Consider the following 21,344-nt stretch of genomic DNA (forward strand, 5'->3'; position numbering starts at 1 on the left):
TAGATCTACACTATCTAAAATTTTAACCCTTAGCCACATGTGACCAGTGTGACTAGAGAACCCAATTTTAAATTTTATTCATTTTAATAAATTATATTTCAAAAACCACAGGATTACCAGAGCCTATAATCTTACACAAAGCAGCTCTACATCTTGCAGGGACCCCCCCCCCCACTTGCTAGCATTTCAGAGTGCTGCCCCTTCCTGGGTGGCCCTGCCCTCCCTCCCACACCCAAATCACTGCTTTACCTTGCTCAGCTTTTCAGAAATCTCAAATAATTGATGAGGCAGTGAGAATTTGCAGGAGTTTTGGTAAAGGGTAAGAAAAACAGAGGAGGGGGAAAGAACCAGTAAAAAGCTAAAGAAGAGGGCAGACAACTATAAATATCTGAGAGCAGCAAGAGGAGAAAATGTTGCTCCATTCACACAACTTCATCAATGGAGTAAAGGCTAACAAATGAGGGGATGGCCCAGGGAAGCCACGTTGAACTGGTGCTGGTGGAAGCACATGGCTTAGCTCAAAAGAAACTATGAGAGGCAGTGAGTGTCCTCTGGAAGATCCCAAAGTGAGGGCAGAGGCTGGTGGAAAAGCAGGAGGCCACACAGCCCCCTTATTCTCCTTACAAAGTGATTGAGTTTGTGAAAATAAATGCATCATCTCCCTCACGTTTAGGGTGCCATGCATGTTCCTGCCACTTCCCTTAAATGAGCCATGATGAATAAAAGCACAGAACAGGATGGCCACAGCAACTGTGACACCCTTAGGAGTAGGACCAGAGCTCAGAAGGAATACAAAGAACAATGAAATAGCACCAGTCTGGATGGGACAAAAGTGATGGGGGGGAAGCAACCATATCACTTAAAGTTTATATGATATCAAGTACTGGAAAAATATAGCTAAAAGGACTTGAAAAGTCCTAATTCAACTCGTAACATATTGAACCATTTGAGGGCACAGTACCAAATGTATGCCCCTGTAGACACACAGAAATCTCCTTCACCAGGATGCTTGTCCCGTGTGGTGGGGCACACGGAGCCCCAAAGGAATGCTGTGTCACCCAAAGTGCCCTCTGTTTTCCCTCCCAAGCAAAATAAGTCCATTTAACTATGTCAAAGGCCTTGGATTGATGCCTTTAAAATCTCCCAAAGAGAAATCTTTAATGCAGAATTTTATTTCCTGGGGCACCTGGGTGGCTCAGTCAGTGAAACATCTGCTTTCAACTCAGGTCATGATCCTGGCATCCTGGGATGGAGCCCCATGTGGGGCTCCCTGCTCAGTGGGGAGTCTGCTTCCTCCTCTGCCCCTCCTCCCTGCTCACATGCTCTTTCTCTCTGACAAATAAATAAATAACTAATCTTAAAAAAAAAAAAAAAAAAAGGAATTTGATATCCTGCCAGCAGATGTCCTCCATCACACCAAAGGTTAGAGAACTTAAGCTCAGCTCACTTGTTTTTATGTTTCCATTTGCAGAGACTTGGTTCTTTCAGGGACTTTGCAGCTTGTGGGTGTCTGATTTATTGTTAAGGCAGCCGCCAAGTCACATTTTCCTTGGCCTGGTGCTGATGGAGTCTTGGTCATGGGCTTAATAGTGTCTACCTGATGCTAAGAAGGAATGAGGGAGTGCCCAAGAAGAGGGCTCACCAGTTTTCTGTCTTCAAGCCCAGGAGAGGGGCTGGAGGAAGATGGCCTTCTTATCTACCACCAGGATTCCAGTGAGTGTGGGTCCGATCATTTGAAATAATTGAGACTCTATCATTGAGAATCATTTTGCTTGAGCCAGCTGAGGACCCAGTGTTCAACCAAGCAGTCAGACAGAGGCAGGTGGCCCAGGGCCACCCCACCCTACTGAATGGAGGCTCACCTACTTTGGTGTGTCTTCTTTCAGGCTCCACCAGCCCCTTGGAAGTTCCGTGAGGACCTGTAGGTGATAAAACAGCCGAGAGACTGAGGCTGAGAGGAAACCTCCCTCTGGCTTGGCATGAATTTCCACTGCCCTGCACTGCAGTCAGACTTCATCACAGGGATGGCTTATTCACATCTGGGGAAGTGGGCTTCCACAAGATACTGCAATTCACATCAGCAAATTGTCTTCTTTATCACAAGCCTTTTATGCATAATCAAGCCTTTTTAAGGTTAACCTGAAACTCAATAGAAAGTGTAGACAGGAGAAATATCCACATTCCATACTTGCCCAAATGTACTATTCACGTGAATAACTGGAGAAAAGGAGGGTGCTGTGTAGTGGGGGATGAGGGATGGGTTGAAGAAGTTAGGAAGGAGGAAAACTTGGAGTAATCATCACTGGATACATACTATGTGCCAGACATTTTACTAGACAAATTAGTACATCTTATTTTCTTGAATTATCCCCCATGTCCTTCAAGATTGCTATGATCAGTCCTGTTTTTCACAGATTTGGAAGATGAGGCTAAGAGACTATGTATGTTTTTAGGTGACAAAGCTAGTACGTAGTGGACATAATATTTAACCAAGTGTGTCTGGATCTTCCTAATAATAAAGGACACTGTGCTCCATCTCAGGCCTGAAACATACCTTCCTTATTCCTTTCATTATTTCATCTCTAGCTATGCTTCAAATGTCAGCCACTTCCTTACACAGACCTTCCATAGTTCACACAGACCTTCCATAGTTCCTCTGCATATCTTCTTCACTTTCCTTATTGTCATTGCTTCCGTATTTTATTTGGTGTTTCCTGGTGACTCTGTCTGTTTTAATAATTATTATATTCTTAGTGCCTAGCCCATAACAAGTAAAACTTCCTGGGATGAATGAACGAATGACAAATATATAACACTGATGACCTAAAGTCCATATTTTATTTCCATAATGCCCCTGTGTATTTGTAGAACTTATTATGACTCTTAAACAAATCATACTTTGTCTTTTACTTCTCTCCTGGAAAAACAAAATCCACCATTGATATTGCCTAGACATCTCTCCCAAAATACCTAATGCACGTTGCATCTATAAAACATTCACTAGGCTGAAATCCTCATTCATCTTCATTCCTCACTGAACATCATGTCATATATGCTCAGTTATTAGTAATAAATACCCCAAGTATTAAATATGTAGTTGAACAATCTGTTATATTATTTACATAATAGAATTGTGGTGGGCATAAATGTTAATAAATAACAATGCAATATTATTAGTGATCACTTATACTTGCAAAATGATAAATTATGCAGGAGCCTCTAAATTCTTGAATGTAATATTTTATTAGATGGAAACTACCGAAGGTATATTTTATTCATAGAAGAGCCTCAGCATTTATACTTTTGACAGAACCAATCATCTCAGTCCGACTTTGTGATTACAGGAGACTTGTGTTGCATAGATTTTGGTTAACTCTTTACAAATTGCTGGGGACACCATGATTTTCCACAGGATGTCCTGACCCCACTGTATTCATAGAATGCTTGGTTGGAAACCTGTGTGATTCCAACTTCCAGGGCTTCTTTGAGGTACTAAAAGGGGTACTCACTTGCAAATGCGGTATAATGAGAATTTGCCAGATGACCATAGCATATGTTCCAGTGATTCTCACAATCTGGAAATGTGTTTTCAGGTCACAGAACAATTTTGAATGTCTCTGGCCTCAAAGTCAAAGATGGTTGTTTAGCATGATAGAATGAATTTCTCAGGTAGAAATTATGGAGAGGAGGTGTCTCATGGTTTTTGAGCACTTACTACACACTATTGTGTTTTGCCTCCTGTTTTCTTTAATTTTTGCAACAAGTCTGAGATACAGCATTATTACACATACTAGCCCACACTCTAAAGCTAAATAAACAATCTTAGGGTCATTAGGTATCTTGCCCAAGATCTAGATAAGTGATAAAGTAGGGATTAGAACCTAAATCTACCTTGGCTTAAAATTTATGTGTTTTTAAATTGTATCTCAGGCTGGCCCAAGACAACTCAAATCATACCTTCGTCATTGTTTACGTTATGGTAGTATTTTGGGAACTAGTTTCATTTAAGCCCAGATACTAATCAAACTTCTGTTATGTGCTGATTATTAGGTAATACTTGGAAAAATATGGTGTCTGAATCAAGATTCAAACTCATATTCCCTTTAAAGGTTTAAAAAACTTAGATCTACCTAATATTATTATTATGTTTTGAAGTAAAGTTAGAACTAATCCATTTGGGCTTTGTCTCTTTAAAAACACGATGAATCTGGGACTGAGCCCATCTCCTGTCTATGCCATCCCCACGGTTCCACTGAAATTGTTTTTTCCAAAACACGCAGCCCCCAGTGTAGCATGCTCAGACCTGAGCTTCTAACTCTCGTTCCTGCTTTGCAGAATGGTAGGGTTTCTGTTTCCTTCTTTGGTTACCAATGCTCTGGGACTTGCCAAGGGCGTCCTTCAATTTCCCGTGCACTTCTGGCTTCTTTAGCTGGGATGCTCCCCGGGGACCAGTAGGAGGGCTGCCTGCAAGGCCCACCTGCCACCTTGTGGCAGGCTTGGGAACTTCTCTATCCTGGCATCCTGGGGCCTGCAGGCAGCCCAAGGGGTTTGACTTGATTTTAATGTATATATTTTACATTTTAATTAGTTTGTTCTATTCTATTTTATTTTATCTTATTCGTCATCAGTGAGGCAGTGTCTCCGGTAGGTAATCTTTTGACCTTTTAGAAGGCCTCAGTGTCTAGGTTCACTTTGGTCTACCCAGGAAGGTCAGTTCAAGGGCACATCTAATCTCTAGTTTTCTTTTTCTTTTTCTTTTTTTTTTTTTTAATCTCTAGTTTTCTTTCTAATCTCTAGTTTTAGGCCTACCACTATCAATATACTTTCATGATAGTCCCTTTGGAAAATGTGAATTTAGCTTTGTAACCAAAATAGATTCTTAAGGTTAGGTTTAAAATGGGATCCTTTAGACAACTAAAAGCCAAGCAAATAAAAAATGAAACCAGTGAACATTCTTTGAAAGAAATAGCTCGGTCTTCATATTTGGGATCCACTTGACTGAAGGAGTGACCAGTACCAAGGTGTCTTCCAGCTGGTGTCTGTCTTCCTTCTTCTAAATCAGTGTTCCTCAAAGCTGACTGTCTATTGGAATCCCCTTGACAGTTCTAATGGATAGCCAAGAATGCTACTAACAGAAGCACTTGATATTCATAGAGTTCAGCATGAGCATTTTTGTATTTCTGGAAATTTGTGTGTGAGAAAACCAGAGAATGTAATAGCAAAGACCTTTAACCCTACCCAAAGTTCACACTGAAACAGGTCTGATGTTTGCAAGTAAAATTCATAAAAGAAGGTGGATGGCAAGTAAGCAGTGGCACTGAGGGTCTTGGCAGGTATACACAGCATGTGCATCTAGAATAGTTGGAACCTTTATGAGGTCTGTGGTTTGTGTACAAAATGAATTTTGTAGCACTGTTGGGTTCTACAGATACTTGGCTTCTCATCTTATTGCATTTTTTAATTGAACAAACAATATTTAAAAATAGGTATTTATTCTTAACATTGTTTGTAGTGATGAGTAAAACATTGCGTGTGTTTATAAAAATGTTATATTTTCCTCCTGGAGATATCCAGAGAGAAAAGGTAATGCATGAGACTCCACTTAATTCAGCTATAAATATATACATGTTTTAATATACATTCATCCTGCTAGCAAAAGAGGATTTTATAGAATTTATAGAGCGTGTAGTATTAAATACATGCCAAATTTATACAATTTATACAAAGAGATGCTACCAGGGAATGGGGCCCAAAGTTTAGGTCAATATAGAATATATTCCAATTGATTAACTGAAAATATAATTAACAGTCCGTTTTAAACAATGCCTCAACTTAAAAAAAATGTATAGCTTTCCTCAGAATAATGTAATATATCCACAATTATTTTTGTTTAATTTTTACTTGAAACCCCAACAGTTTAGTCATTCTTCATGAGTTGCAGCATTTTGAAGGTCAATGACTGCTTGTATTGGGTCAGTGGGTACTCACTCAAAGAGCCCATTGTTACCCAGGTCACTATGGGGTATTGTGGATCTACCTATTATTCTCCAGAGATGAGAACTAGCTGGATCCTTCCTACTTGGTTACCCATGGAGAGAAAGCCATGAATTTGTTTTGAATTTTATTTTATTTTTTCTAGGAAAGCAAACAGTAGAATTATTTTTCTTTCTTTCTTTTTTGTTTTGTTTTCTATATACCTCCGAGAACAAACAAATGGGCAAAGACCTTGTAAAAAATTATATATCCCAAGGTTAAAACCTTCACTTTCTTTGTTCTCAGTTATAGCAAATGAGAAAGGTATAGAGAAATGGACAGAAAACTAAAAATTATTGTGTGCTTGAAATGTTCTAGATTCTAAGTTCCTTAAGCTCATTATTTTATTTTATACCAACTCTTTGAAAGAAGTTTTATTATCTCTGTCTCTCAGATCAGGGGGGCGAGTCTCAGAAAGGTTAGATAATTTGCACAATGTTGGGGCTTCTGGGTGGCTCAGTTGGTTAAGTCTTGATTTTGGCTCAGATCATGATCTCAGCGTCCTGGAATTGAGCCCCACAGTGGGCCACACTCAGTGGGAAATCTGCTTGAGGACTCTCTCTCTTTCCCTCTGCCCCTCCCACTCATGCTCTCTCTCAACCTCTCTTTCCCTCCAAATAAATAAATAAATCTTAAAAAAAAAAAAAAAAAAACTTGCACAATGCCACAATAGCATTGAGTATAGCAGATCTTTTATTTGAACCCAGGTCTGTAACTCAAGGTCACCCTGTTGGTTTTTTTGTTTGTTTGTTTGTTTGTTTCTCTTTACTGAACTTGAAAAGGGAGAAGGGCAGAGCAAGACAGATAAGGGCCTCAATTTGAGTCTCTGCTTGTTTTAAATATTGGTGCATTCCAAGCCTCTCCATACTGGGTGTGTGGCTTCTATCTCTACGGATCCACAGGTCACATGACTATCGTCTCCTGGGATTTGAAATCATCATCATTTCATATTTTACCCAAACTCTATAGATTCTCAGAAAATGTCCATACCAGGCACATTTCAGCAAGCAGTGAGCACAGCCAGAAGGTTGGCTGTCAACTTCTTTCCTTTCCAAGATGGACATATTTTACTGTAAACCTGTATGTGTTGTTATGGCTTCGATTTGTAAAAAGCTGACACTCATGGCAGGTGAGCTCTCTTAACAGCTCAGATGTTCCCTCCTCCTCTTCTCAAGTTGCACAGAAGGGACATCAAGTGGAGAAAATTAGAGATGGCGACCTTCATATTATTGAAATGACATTGTTGATGCCTTTTTTCTATCTTAGTTCCTACTTAACATGACCATCTCTCTTCCCCCCAAAGACTGAGCCTCCAACCTGTACTTACAGATCAGTTGAGAAGAGAAAACCACATTTTTACCCTCTAAGTTTTCCATTGTTAACAAAAATCATAAAATACCGCATCTAGGTATGCTTGTGAAGGAGATGATCAGCTGAACCTAGTCAAGGGAAAAAATTTCATGAAGGGAAAAGGATCCTAGCCATATACCACTGGTAGACTGGTAGGTGGGAATGGCACTCACCTCCTAGGTGAGGGCAGGGAGCAGGGCATCTGAAGGAGGCAGCAGGGCACATATGACTAAGAGTCAAGGAGAACAGCCATGCAGCTCATGCTTTCCAAATCAAAAGTGAGAGCACATATTCTAGTAAGCTTGAAATTATTTAGTGTTGCTATTTATTTATTAAAGAAAGATTGAGAGAGAGAGAGAGAGAGAGAGAGAGAGAGAGAAGGGGAGGGGTGGAGCAGAGGGAGAAGCAGACTCCCCACTGAACAGGGGGCCCAATGTGGAGCTTGGTTCCATGACCCCAGGATCATGACCTGAGCCAAAGGCAGATGCTTCATCAACTGAGCCACCCTGGGTCCCTTAGGGTTGCTTTTTAAAGACATTTTTTTTTTTTAAGAGTAGCTTTGTGCTCATGGCGAAATTGAGAGGCAGATACTACGATTTTCCACATTCCCTCTGCCCTACCCATCCACAGGGTTCCCCATTTTCAACATCTGCTGCCAGATTATCACATTTGTTACAACTGAGGAACTTAAATTGACCCATCATAATTACCTCAAGTCCGTAGTTTACTTAATGGCTCATTCCTGGTGTTGTACATTCTGTAGGTTTGGACAAATGGATAATGACACGCATCCACCTTTATGGCATCACACAGAGTCTTTTCAATGCCCTAAAACTCCTCTGTGGTTCATCTGCTCATCGCCTCCCCCAACTCCTGGCAACCACTGATCTTTTCACTATCTCCACAATTTGGTCTTAGTTTGAAGTTATTTTTACTTGCCATGAAGTGCTCTTCAGCCTTGGAGCTCCTCTCATTACCTCCTCATAGCTTTTAGATAAAGTCCAAACCTTTAGTCCACAATGCTTCACAACCTCACCTGGCACTGCTTGTCCAGTCTCTTCTCTCAGCAGTCCTGCACACACTGTACTCTGGCCGTGAAGAGGCATTCTAGATACAAAGTTATTCTTTTTTTTTTTAATTTTTATTTATTTATGATAGGCACACAGTGAGAGAGAGAGAGAGGCAGAGACACAGGCAGAGGGAGAAGCAGGCTTCATGCACCGGGAGCCCGACGTGGGATTCGATCTCAGATCTTCAGGATTGCGCCCTGGGCCAAAGGCAGGCGCTAAACCACTGTGCCACCCAGGGATCCCAAAAGTGATTCTAAACATAGAGTAATTCTAAACAGAAAATGATCCAGAACAAAGTAATCCTAAATAAAATAAATGTAAATGTAAAATAATTCTGAACATAAGAAATCCTGAATGCTACATAATTCTAAATACAAGATAATTTAAAACATAAGGTAATTCTAAACATGAAATAATTAGAAATATAATGTAACAGTCTTACATCTCAATTGTTTTGTGTGTCATCCCATGAACAAAATCATAAAATGAAAATCAGCCTCCATCTTTGGAATGAGTACCCTCCCCCAATGTAATGCATTCTAACAAACAGAGGACAGGGTCCCATCTGATTTGAGTAAATAGTGATTTTTGCAAGTGAATATTCTGAGTCAGAAATGGCTATAGTCCATGAAGGAATAAGAGTCCCTCATCTTTGTCTTTTTTTTTTTTTTTTCTTTTTAAGTTCTGGTCACTCCCCCTCACCACCCCCGAAAGCTAGCGTGTGTAAACCACTTTCAGGAGAGTTTGTCATACAAGTCCCAAGGGAGTTAGATTCCCTTCTGTTGCCTCAACACTGTATGAAATCTCTGATGAACAACAAACCATACTGCAGAGGAGCCATTGGTCTCCTTGTTTGTTTCTCCTTAGCCTAAAAGCATTTGTGAGAATTTATCTGGCACCTCGCAAATCCTCGCATATTGTAAACATTCCATAAAATCTTTATTGAAATTAATGTTAAAATAAGGACCATTTTGGGTTTCATTAGATTTATTACGATAGAGACTAAACTTAATATGAGAATTCTAAAGGTATTTTGAAAACATTTTCCATGTTCCTACCTCTATAATCTTGCATTACTACCTTGCTTGCTTCCCTAAAATGCTTAAAACTATTTGCATTCTAATTTGACTTTATGTGTTGCAATATTTAGCTTTCCATTGGCAGAAGCTACAAGGTTAGAGTCCAGATACATGTCTTAGAAACTAAAAGTTCTGGAATCATCCCTGTGTGGAGTCAGCTCATTTGTTATTCTGTCTTTTGATATGGAGAGTTAAGTTGTTGAGCTCACCTCCAGGGATTTACGCAGGCTGACTTCCTCCATAATGGCAGTTGGGGAGGAAGAATTTCTGTGATGAGCATTTATTTTGTCCAAGCCTTTGAACTTGATAAATGTGGATAAGAAAGTGGATGGCCAATACATGTTGAACAATAGGCATTGTATAATTCAAGATTGTGATTATTCAAGATTGTAGTAAGATTTGGCCACTTCTTAAATTAGAAAAAAAAGAGAAGAAAAGCAGACAAATAATTGTGATTAGATGAAAATTTGTATGGCAGTATGGCAGATTTACTTAAAGTCCTGATTTTCTTAAAATCCCACTGGACCTGGAAAAGTCAAGAGTACATAGTATTGGTATTGAGTTAACAGAGAGTTAAAATTCATTTTTAGTTGCACTGTCTGCCTAAACTGCCCTTAACAAGATCATTTTTGTACATGAAATTTTGCACCTCATTACCCCTAATTACAGCCTTTGAAAGGCATTCTTTGAAAATGCATAGTGAACAATGTAGAATAGAAGATACTTATCTTTCTTCTATTCTTGTTAATTGTTGAGTCTTATTCTTATGTCTGACTTCAGCATTTATCTTTTTCTATCCCAAATAAAATGATTTTTTTTCTCACCTAAAATTCAGAGACTTTTCTTTGGGGGCTAGGGAGAGAATGATGCCATTTTAATAACTACAAGAAGAAGCATCTTCTTTCTACTCCTTCAACACTGTCTGTCTACCTTGTGTACATCAGTTAGCATCTCCTACCTTATCACAGAATCATACAGTGCCCATGTCAGGGCAAGACTCAACTTCCTCAGGACAAAAACAATATCTTACAGATTTCTTGGAATTCTTACAGTGGCTAAATTGGTGCCTTGAGAAGAATAGGCATCCAACAAATTCTTGTTGCCTAAACTGACAATGAGCAGATGTTGTATCATTAAGGTGTCTTGTATTATCTTGGATATTTTCAAATATTAGAAATATTCTCCCTATTTTAAGATCATTTCTGCTTCTTTCATTTTCCACCAGATCATTTACTGCATAAAACCATTTAAAGTGTGTCTACCCATTCTCCCATTCAATTCAATAATTATATTGTGCTTCCTAATATTTTTCTATACGCTTATTCTCACCACCAGTTTCTTCATATCTTGCTTTTAAATTTAATTATCGTCATCGTTCTTCTTGAACATGCTCTTGCAGATATCTCTTAAATATATCTTAATAAGTAGAAATCAAAATTGGATGTAGTACTCTGAGGTAATATGTTTAGCTAAAATAAAGAGAACTATCATTTCTATTGCTCTCATACAATTTTTCTACTAATGCTAGTAATACTATTCACATATATTTGGCTACTTCTAAAATCACATCTCTGTGTTACATCAAAATGATTTCTTTTAAATAGAACCCTAGCTTTTCTTAACATGGTTATCTTGACAGTATTCTTGTAATTTGGGAGAGCACAACTAAATATAGAATTTTATATCTGTCCCTAATAAATAGATGATAGAGCAAAAGGATATATGAAATTGAGAGAGAGAGAGAGAGAGAGAGAACACCAATAATATTTTGGGTGTACTTTTTTGCAGTAGATACTTTACATGCATTATATGATCCCCACAACCACTTTATAATACAAAACCAGTTATTGTTCCCATTCTACAATGAGAAAATGAGAATATTGAGGTTTTGGGAGATAAGACCAGCAGTTTGCCTCAGAATCCTGGGCTCCTGACAACTTCTTCATAGTCATCTCTTCACTCAGTGAGATATTCTTAGGGTCAAAATGTGTTTACCTTTCACTCATTGTTCCATATATGTCATACCACCAGGAAAATGGTAGTTGCATCAGCTACGTTTGGGAGTGCTGACAGAAGTGTTTGAGTGTCTTCTACACCAAAAACTATTGTCAGTAGGATGACTCCTTCTTCCACTTCCAATTAATTTAGAGGGTCCTTCAGTGGTAATATCATCACTTCTTGAATCTATTATAAGTCTTGGAATTTTTAAGAGAAAAAGACTAAGCTGAGACCTACATGTTGGTAGGCACAGCTGTGGACAGGTGGGACCCCCAGTCTTTTCTCAAAACTAGGCATTTGGCAGTTGCCCTCTCTGTCTAAAGGCAGGATGAACCCTGCGCTAACATTACATGATGTCCCCTTCCTTGGTGGGGACTTCCTTGGTGGAAAGCACTATGTATAGTAGCTTGTCAAGAATGTTGATTTATATATCTTTACATTTTTCGAGAACTATTAAGGATGCTCCTGTTCCCTGGTCATTTAAAAAGTATTAAATAAAGATCATTGGGAAATATAGAACAAGGATGGATTATCTCTATTCAGAAACTGGTTGGAGAAAGAAAAGGAGGATTTACCATTAACATGATTGTTGGATAAGAATAAGAACATCATCCTAATGGTCAGACCACTTTCGTGTAATGGTCAGTCATCTCTGCCCTTACCATGTTTTGCTCCTAGAATATTGAAACTCATCAGACACCATACCCAAACCCCAATATTTCAAGACTTACATTTTAAATGTCCCCATGTCCCTTGTCTTTCAGATCTCATAGAAAACCATACCTACTTTGTAAGATTGAGGAATCTTTTCACTTCTGATGCCCAATTAATCAGTTACTACCATGTCCCAAGGCTTGAGTTTACATTCTAATCACAGGCTTCACCTCCTACTTTCTCAATTACAACACAAAGTATGGTTCTTTGAATAATAGCTTCTCCATCAAACACATCTCTTATAACCAGCTCCTTCACCATTCTACTTTCAGCTAAAATATCCCTCTGTGTGTGTGTGAATTTGCTATTGAAAGAAAAATATCAAGGAAGGAATAGTGAATTGATCAGTGGGCCCAGATATGTAATGTATACAAAGGATTTAAGAATGTCCTGAGAGTTGGGCGAAAGAAATCACCATAATCATCCTAACCTGCATTTTAATTTATCTTATAGAGAAGAACTAGGCAATAGCCAGAGCAATATAGAGAGTAATCACCAAGTCATGTCTATGAACTCACATGACTCCTACAGAACATGTGGTGAGGATATTTGAGGCATTATCAAACACCTGGAGATTTTCAATTCCTCATTTCTTGCTTCTGTGATTTATTAACAGTTCTGCTAATGCAGATAGAATGCAACCCCAAATTATAGCAGTGGCTGGGGCTGAATGCTGCATAGTGTATGCTATTCAGAGTGCAGAATATCTGCAACCTAGTTGATCATTTTTGAATCATCAGCTCCATCTTTATGTTAAATTAACAATTTAACAGCTGCTTTCATCAAATTCTTTTGTGTCTATCAACTTGATACTGTCATTTTTTTTCTTAAATGCAATTTCCAAGATCATTTCTGTGTCTTTTTCGTCTCAGATTACTGATTTGCATGTTTGCTCAATTTGTATACAAATGTTCAGGCATTTATATACCATCTAGGGAGCATGAAACACCCTCCACAGCTCTAGAGAATAATTTGATCCATCTTACCATTCACTTACTTAAATTTCTTTTTCATTAAAGACAGGTGATGAATGAGTGCAGTACAATATGACTGAGCACAGGTACATTGGTTCCTAAATGAAATATTCTAAAGCAAAAGAACGCCAAAGGTTCTATTTTCACCAAACTCTAATAAATGGGAATATTGGAAATTGAGTCAGACTTGTCACAGAAGATGTGACTTTTGTTTACTGTTTGTAGTAGTCAGTTCAGGCTACCATAACAAAAAAGCATAGATGGAGTGGCTTAAAAATGGAAATGTATTTCTCATAGTTCTGAAGGCTGGAAAGACCAAGAGCAAAGTGGCAGCTGATTCAATTCCTGATCCAATTTCTAACTTGCATGTGCCCACTTTTTCACCATGTCCTCACGTGGCCCTATCTCTGGGCTTGCACACACACACACACACACACACACGCATACACACACACATGGGGGAAAGAGAGAAAGAAAGCAAGCTCTTTGGTGTCTCCTACTATAAGGACGCTAATCTCATGAGGATCCTACTCTCGTGATCTTATCTGAACCTAATTATTTCCCCAAGTCTCCATTTCCAAACATCATCACATTGGGGGTTAGGACTTCATTATGTGAATCTTAGGGGGAGGGGCACAATTCATCCTATAGGATATCTCATTTCTCAGGAAGTATTTTAGCTTTAGATGTAATTTACTCTATTATTGTCACATTTCTGAGTAATAGGATATAATAATATAGCATGAATTTCCTGAATTCAAAAAAAACATTAAGATGGTAATTCATCTAGATTTTTTTAAAAGACCTATTTATTTATTTATTTATTTATTTATTTATTTATTTATGATAGACAGAGAGAGAGAGAGAGAGAGAGAGAGAGAGAGGCAGAGACACAGGAGGAGGGAGAAACAGGCTCCTTGCCAGGAGCCCGACATGGGACTTGATCCCGGGACTCCAGGATCGTGCCCTGAGCCAAAGGCAGGCGCTAAACCACTGAGCCACCCAGGGATCCCCTTCATCTAGATTTTTAAGGAACATCTGTGTATGTTTTGGGCAGAAATCATTTGAATTAATTGATAAAAGTTCTTTCCTTGGTCACTAAATCTGCCCTAGAACCCAGGTTCTCCATATTGGAATGACCTCTTTAGGGTCACTCAGTGGAATCCTCTATTGCAAATTGAATTGGCAAGGGAGGACAACCTATTTCAACTTCCGTAACAAGTGCTTATCTAGACCCTTTAAGCAATCCTCCAATAGGAGCTGTTTGAATCTGACCATGGCTGGAACCTATGGGGACCTTGCAGGAAGAGCTAGGAAGGCTGGAAGAAGAGGGGTACAGGAAGTTTGCCAGCAAAGTCTATGAGGAAGTAATTGGAGTCAAGGTGCAAGAAGCTAGGGTACCAAATACTGACATCAAGTCCAAAGGACCAAGGGATGATATGGTCTTTTGATTAATACAATCAAAAGATCTGGGTGAGTAGGGACAAAGTCGGAATGAGAACAGGCCCAAGACTCTAAAGAGCTTTTGGCCTACCGCAGCTTGACTCATCAAGTGCTGAACACTACATGGAGAAAAACTTGTTTATCTATCTTACAGGATCAGAGGCAGTGTGAAGTCAAGGGTTTCCAAGGTGAGAAAGCAGCGACATTGCTGACCAAACACCACGGCCCTTAAAACTTTTCCCGTTCGAGTTCACCATATGGAATGCATTCCTTTAATACTTATCTTCTGCAAGTTGTAAGCTTCTTGAAAACAGAGCTTTGCCGTATTCTTTTCTTTCTAGTCTCTCATACAGTATATATTGGTACATAGTAAATATTTAATTTGTGTTCAACTTTCTTGTACATCTTTTTGCAAATTAAGTATAGATGTGAACTTCACCAAGAGAGGCCATGTTTCAAGCTATTCTCAAGATCTCATATCACAGATCAAGTTTTAGCTCTTTTCTTTAGAATAGATTTTAATTTGATGAGGGAAATCAGTTAATCCAGCCTTAGGCACTGGATGGAAAGGGGAGCACGTGTTGGTTCCAACATTAAAAATAAAAGAGGCAAAGAAAGCAGAGGTGATGATAGACCTTTTTAATTGCCCAAGTTTTGACAGGATTCAATTGACATTTTAGTAGCAATCCAGACACTGATTCTTGTTCTAGAAGTCTTTGTTTAGAGATAATGAGCTTGGCCACAATTTTTGCCTCAATTTAATGTCACTAGTAGCTCCTGTCAAAATAATTAGAATAAAGAAGCAGTTGAGAGAAAAAAAGGAAATTAGCAAGCATTTTGGAGAAAAAGCAATTTCTGGGCAGTGATGTGGATTTTATACAGTTTTCCAGGGTTGGATGGACTAGGAACCATGGACTGACAGCTGCTGGCACAGGGTGTTTCTCTCCATGCTGGTTGGTGGGTACATGATACACTCCTTCTCTGAGAGATCTGCCAAGTTATGATGAGGAGAGTATGTGTGATTGCTATTAAGTTTCAGAAATAAACCTGCTTAGAAGTCCTTGTGATTATGAGGGTCCACTGATTATAGGGATCTGAGATAATCCATGTGTCTAATTTGTCCACATTTTAGGAGCCAAAGATCACTAGTTTCCCAAATACCAACTATTGGGTAGCTATATCAGAGTCATCAGGTTTCCATCCCAAGCCCACTGAATTGATATCAGCAGGATAGTCCTGGAAATGTGTATTTTTCCTGGGTATCCCAGAGATTCCAATGCACTTCTGAGTTTCTATTATAGAACCTAACCTGTCTTAAAACTTTTGGAGCTATGCTTCCATAACCTTGCTTCATATTAGAATTGTCTGGGGAATTTTCAGAAAGCCTGGTGCCCAAACTATACTCTATACCAATTAAATCTGAATCTAAGAGGTCAGGACCAAGGAGTCACTATTTTTAGATCCTAACAGGTGCTTCCAATGTGCAGCAAGTAGACTTGGGATAAAATGTGCAAGGCAAAGGGTCCTTTCTGACTGCACTTACAGAAGCTTGGATAAGGAGTGTAATATCACAGCTCTGCATGGCAGAGACATCCCCAGGGATGGTTTTGCAACAGCAAATCTTGCTCATGCCATTCAAACTGGCAAAAGACCACCTTGCACCAAATGGAAATTATTAATCTATGAAGAAAAATATTGCTGAGACAGCAGGAAATGCTGTGCAGTGTGCCAGACTCGGGGCCTGGAGAGCTGAGTCTATTGTTTGTCACCTGGAACAATCCTGAGCAAGTATGCTTACGTATCCTGAACTACAGTTATTTTACTTAAAGGTGGATGTGACAGTACCAGCCTTGCTGCAGGGTTGCAATTTTACTCTATTAAAGTAGCTGACATATTCATATTTGCCAAGTGCTTTTAATTGGAATTGAGAAGAGCTATTTGGAATTCCCTACTTAAATCTAGAGCCAAATCTTTATTGATTAACATTTGTTATTTTTTCTTACTTGTTTTTCCATTATTAAACCCCCTTACAAACCTTTATAAAGCCAATGGTGCTTAAATCTGTTCTTCTTTTGTCTTATAATAATTTTGCACCACATTTTCATAATTGGTCCACAGATTCTGTGGTGTCGGTACTGGTTTTATCTATTGCTGTGGGATATGCAGGAAAATGAGGAGTACCTTTGTTGCCCAGATATCTGATAAAGTCCAGATCCATCTGGAAACCATTTGGAGTTCATGGGCAAATGAAGCAGGTCATAAAACACTAAGAACTCAAGAGAAAAAAAAAATAAACTATCAAGGTTGAATTAGATGTGAAGGTCTCCGCTCTTACCTTTGCTAATAATGCCTCCTCTGCTTGTCATGGCAACCACATGTGATGTGAGTTGTTATGGCAAAGATAGAGGACAGTGAAGTACTGCAATGGGAGGAAGTATTTGTGTGACTTGTAAAAACTTAGACCAGAATGTGTCTGTATGATCACTTATGTGAATCAGCAGGTGTCTGGATCCACCCAAATTTTGTGAGGCACGTTACTCTTCATTGTTTTTTTTCTTGGGTGCAGAGCACCGAGTGTTTTAGGGCCTCAAAGGTAGGTCCTGGTGTTGATCACTGTAAAAGCACTTATTCTAGTACCTAGCACATGGGAGGAATTCTGTATGTGTTAGCTAAAAACAAATAATATGAATGAGCAGTATGCTCATGTGAAGCTGTCAATTCACTCAGGAAAATACTTCTTAAAAAACAAGCAGGAATGGGAAGCTTGCTTGATCAATAGAAAATTGAAGCCATGGAGCGGAGTCCTTTTTCAAGGACATCTATCAAATGAATTTATGCACTCTGAAGGGCATCTGCTAAGCACTCATTCAGTGGTAGCACATTTTCTTCTTGTAATGACCTCTAAGTCTTCTTTGATTACAAATAGAAGGGCTACCCACTTGTAGAGATGAGACTAAATTCAATTTTTAAAAAATTACCAAATAATTGAAATTCTAAGACTCAGAGACATGTAGAGATCTGTCAAAGGGCTGCTCCATTGACCATTAACTTTTGCCTGGAAATCAAATAGAGGTGCCTTCAGCTTTTCCCCATGGATTTTAGCTTTTGGCTGCGTGATGTCAGCCCTCTGTCTGCTAGTGAAGCAAATTATCCCAAAATCTAGACGATCTGCATGTTCCACTTCCTTCATCAAGGGGAAGAATAACGGACACAGGATTCTCTCCAGCATTGGATGATTTTCGTGAAGAAAAGGGGGAAATTTCTAACCCATGTGCAATTTCTCTGAAGACGAAGTTGTTAGTTTGTGATGAGGTCCAATTGGACTTTGGTAAACTCCAGTTTGATGGCCTCATTTTATCGCTTACCATGATTCTACTCTGTTTCATGACAATCGACATTACATAGCTGATGGACACAATGTAGGGCAGAAATGTTTCACAGAAATTTCACAATTGTACATATTCTACTTGTTGCAGGCTGTGGACAGATCCTTCTAGGAAACATGAGCCAGATCTTAGAGTAAGTCTCTTAAGTAGAAAAATCATAACTTGTTAACTTCTTGAAAGGAAGGAAATATGGTAAAGATGTATGGATCTCGTCTTCTCTATTCCTATAAAGAAGAATATGGCAATGGATATTCTACATTAGTCTTAAAAAAAATAGAAGATCCCATTGTTCACCGGCTTCCTGAGTTCTATCATGTGGGTCTCCTCTTTCAGGCTCCAGCGCCTGTGTTATTCAGCCAGTCTCAATGAAGATGGGAGTATATTGGGATTGGGTTAAGAAATTAGGCTTGTTTTCATAAACATCTTGGTATTTTTGTATTGAGGAAGAGCCCTGTGCATCCCTTTGGACCCTCTGTCTTGCTACCATGGTTCATGGCTTGGCTTTGGACTTAACTTCCAAAACTTTTGTCTGGGGCCACTAAATCTTGGTTTTGTTTTCTTTTGTCTATCCTGGATTTGCATATCTAGATTTTATCTTGCTGTGTCTGGATTTACTTTCAAATTTCTCTGCCACTTATATGAGTTTAAATATTTTGTTCTTCCTGGTTCCTTCAGGTCTGCCCCACCAGTTGGGATGAATCCACTGAGACATGCTAGCTTGGATCCCACCGTGTTGCCACCTGACGTGACTGTGGTCAGCCGACAGTCCCCAGCTCTTTCCTCCTTCAGGATTGGCCTCAGCTAAGGAGAATTTCCTCATCTGGGTCATGTGTCCCAGGGTAGTCCTCAGTTGGTGGTTGAAACTGGTAGGGTGTAGAGGCCCAGGCATTTCAATACAATGAGCATTATTGTTCAGGGCTCCCTGAAGGGCTGGCCAAAGCTGTGTGATGTTTGCCCCAGAACGTTACTTTTTCCTTGGCCAAGTTCTGCTCCTCCCCCTTCTTTACAAAGGTGACCCCTAGTTGAAATTTTGTCCAAATGCTGAGTTGGCTTCCAGAGAGCCCAGTCTGTGATTAATGTTCTCCTAATACTAATTTTTTATCCAAGCCAGGCCTGCGTGTTCCTATTTGAACATTAGAAATAGGACTATAGCTACTTCTCAGGGACAAGTACTAGAAAGAACACCTTCTCCAGATCCCCCTGCCTCGAGTGCTGAAGCGATGTCCAAGGGGAGTTACGGGGTGCCCCTGTCCATCTGTGCCAAAGCAGCAAATTCTTGTCCCCATCAGCCCATCCATGGCCCTCACAGTCAAGTGACTGAGACCACCCTCGTGTAGCCCACAGGGTCTCCCCCAGACATACATTCCCCTCACCTTCTGTGATGATCTCCACCTGCCTTGTGATAAAGCTGTACCAACCAGAGACATTCATCTTTAATGCACAAAATACATTCCTCCTTTTCCTTTTGCTGAAACATTAATTTCTGGGCCATATTTGTCCACGTGTGTGTGACTGGAGTCCTGGATTTTACACTTATCACTTGAGTAACCTTTTTTTTTTCTTTTGTTTCATTCTCTTCATTTCTTAAATTAAATAATAATGCCTCACTTACCTCCTTGGGGGGGCTATCATGATAGCCGGTATCTGAAGAAAATGAAGAAATGTGTACACGTATATTTTACAAAATGGGACATCTCGTAGCTGGGAGGAAGTATGATTGTGACGGTTATTATTTTATAATTATCTCATAGTTGTTGGCTAGAAACTGTTTAAAAGTACCCTTGTTTTCTTTCCTGGTTCCATTTGTGGCTGGTGGCTGACATTTACAAGATGGCTATGACAGGGCGCAGCTCTTGCTGGGGGACAGAGCCCTGCTCCAGCCTCAGCTTAAGTGGCTCATATGGTGATTGATCCCCTGACCTTGGACTCATTAACTTGATCCTCTGGTGAAAGGGACAGACCAGCTATAAGGCGCCCTTTGTTAGCACACTTTTCTTTGTATTTCTGGGGGTCAGGGCCACTGGTGCCCAACTTGTGTGTGTAATCTCAAGTACCTTCCCCTTGCCAGACAGTTTTCAGGGGGTACACAAAATTCACTGATTTAAATACAGTGACAGCATGACAGGAAAGCAGAGAAGGCATTAGAATACTTCCTAGCTGATAAAAGTAGGCACTAAAAAACAAAAACTGTGATGCCTCAAAACTCCAAAGGAAGCAAAGAATATGGATTCACACTTAATCCCATGACAAAATACAGGGATTACTCCAATCTCGGGGGTCCGGAAAACCTCCATCGTTAAGTCATAACGCTCTGACTATTCTTCTTTAAGATAAAATCTTACACATTCTCCCAGTTTGATTTGGCAACACAATCTTAGTTGCGTTCTAACTGAACCATTGTGCAGTGCAAGGGAAATGAGGGGCTCACACAGAGAGTGCTGGTGTTTCTTGTTTTTGCTAAAATAGAAGATTCTTTTTAACAAACACGTAGGAAGCACCTACTCTGCCGGCGCCCCAGGGACACAAACATGAAATCATTCCTGTGTTTCCCCCTGAACGGCATCCGGTATCACTTTTCCAGGGGACAGGGTGTGTGCTGGGGGCTGTGAGGGTAACCCGATCTCTCTGCACATCTGGGCACTCACTTCACTCTTAACAACGGTAAAGAGTGCTTTTAGAAAGACGTGGTTGAAAGAGTTAAGGAAAGAAAGATTCCTTGGTTGCTAGTGGATTTCTATTTTGAACGGAATGGCTGGTCAGACCCCATTTGCCCACTGGCAAAAGCCTCCCGAGAAAGCCACATTCTTCTGGTTCCCTCCCAGCCCTCCTTGGCCTGGGTTGTCCTCTGCGGCATCTTCTAGGCCCAGGGCCGTCTAATCAGAAGGGTTCCCTCCTTCTGGCCTCACAAAGTTGGTGCTCTCATCGCTGCGCCTCTGAGTATCTGCATTGAGGTATGTGTGTGCCTTAGTCTTTTGTTATTTATTTTTAAATTTCAGTCTGTGTGGACAGATAACGCTTATAAAATACAATCCCAATGAACTATATTGAAAATTCAAATTTGAATACAATGGCAGAGCACTAACTGTATCACCATCCCCGCCATCATCATTATTGGAGTTTAGAGTCAAACTAACCTGTCAATCCCACTTGCACACTTAGGTTTGGAGCATTGAGGCTGGGTTTGCAGACAAGGACTCGAACAGTGAGCGCTGCCAGAGTGATCCACGGCACCTGCCTCCCATATTTAACACTTACTTCCTTCTTCCTTCCTGGCGACCATTACCCTTCAAGTAGTTT

The 21,344-nt window shown here is 39.8% G+C and overlaps 1 long non-coding RNA gene across 2 annotated transcripts in view; it reads right to left on the minus strand.

Moving 5' to 3' along the window:
• LOC140600768 (uncharacterized) overlaps positions 1-8,149 on the minus strand; it is a 72,279-nt gene extending 64,130 nt beyond the window's left edge. For both annotated transcript variants that reach the window (XR_012003938.1, XR_012003939.1), the window contains exons 1-2: positions 8,094-8,149; positions 1,863-1,919 (exon numbers count right to left, since the gene is read on the minus strand). This is a non-coding gene — a long non-coding RNA (uncharacterized lncRNA). The remainder of the gene's footprint in view (positions 1-1,862; positions 1,920-8,093) is intronic.
• Positions 8,150-21,344: the final 13,195 nt, after the last annotated feature.

The sequence above is a fragment of the Canis lupus genome, chromosome 12, assembly GCF_048164855.1.
Source record: "Canis lupus baileyi chromosome 12, mCanLup2.hap1, whole genome shotgun sequence".
NCBI lineage: Eukaryota > Metazoa > Chordata > Mammalia > Carnivora > Canidae > Canis > Canis lupus.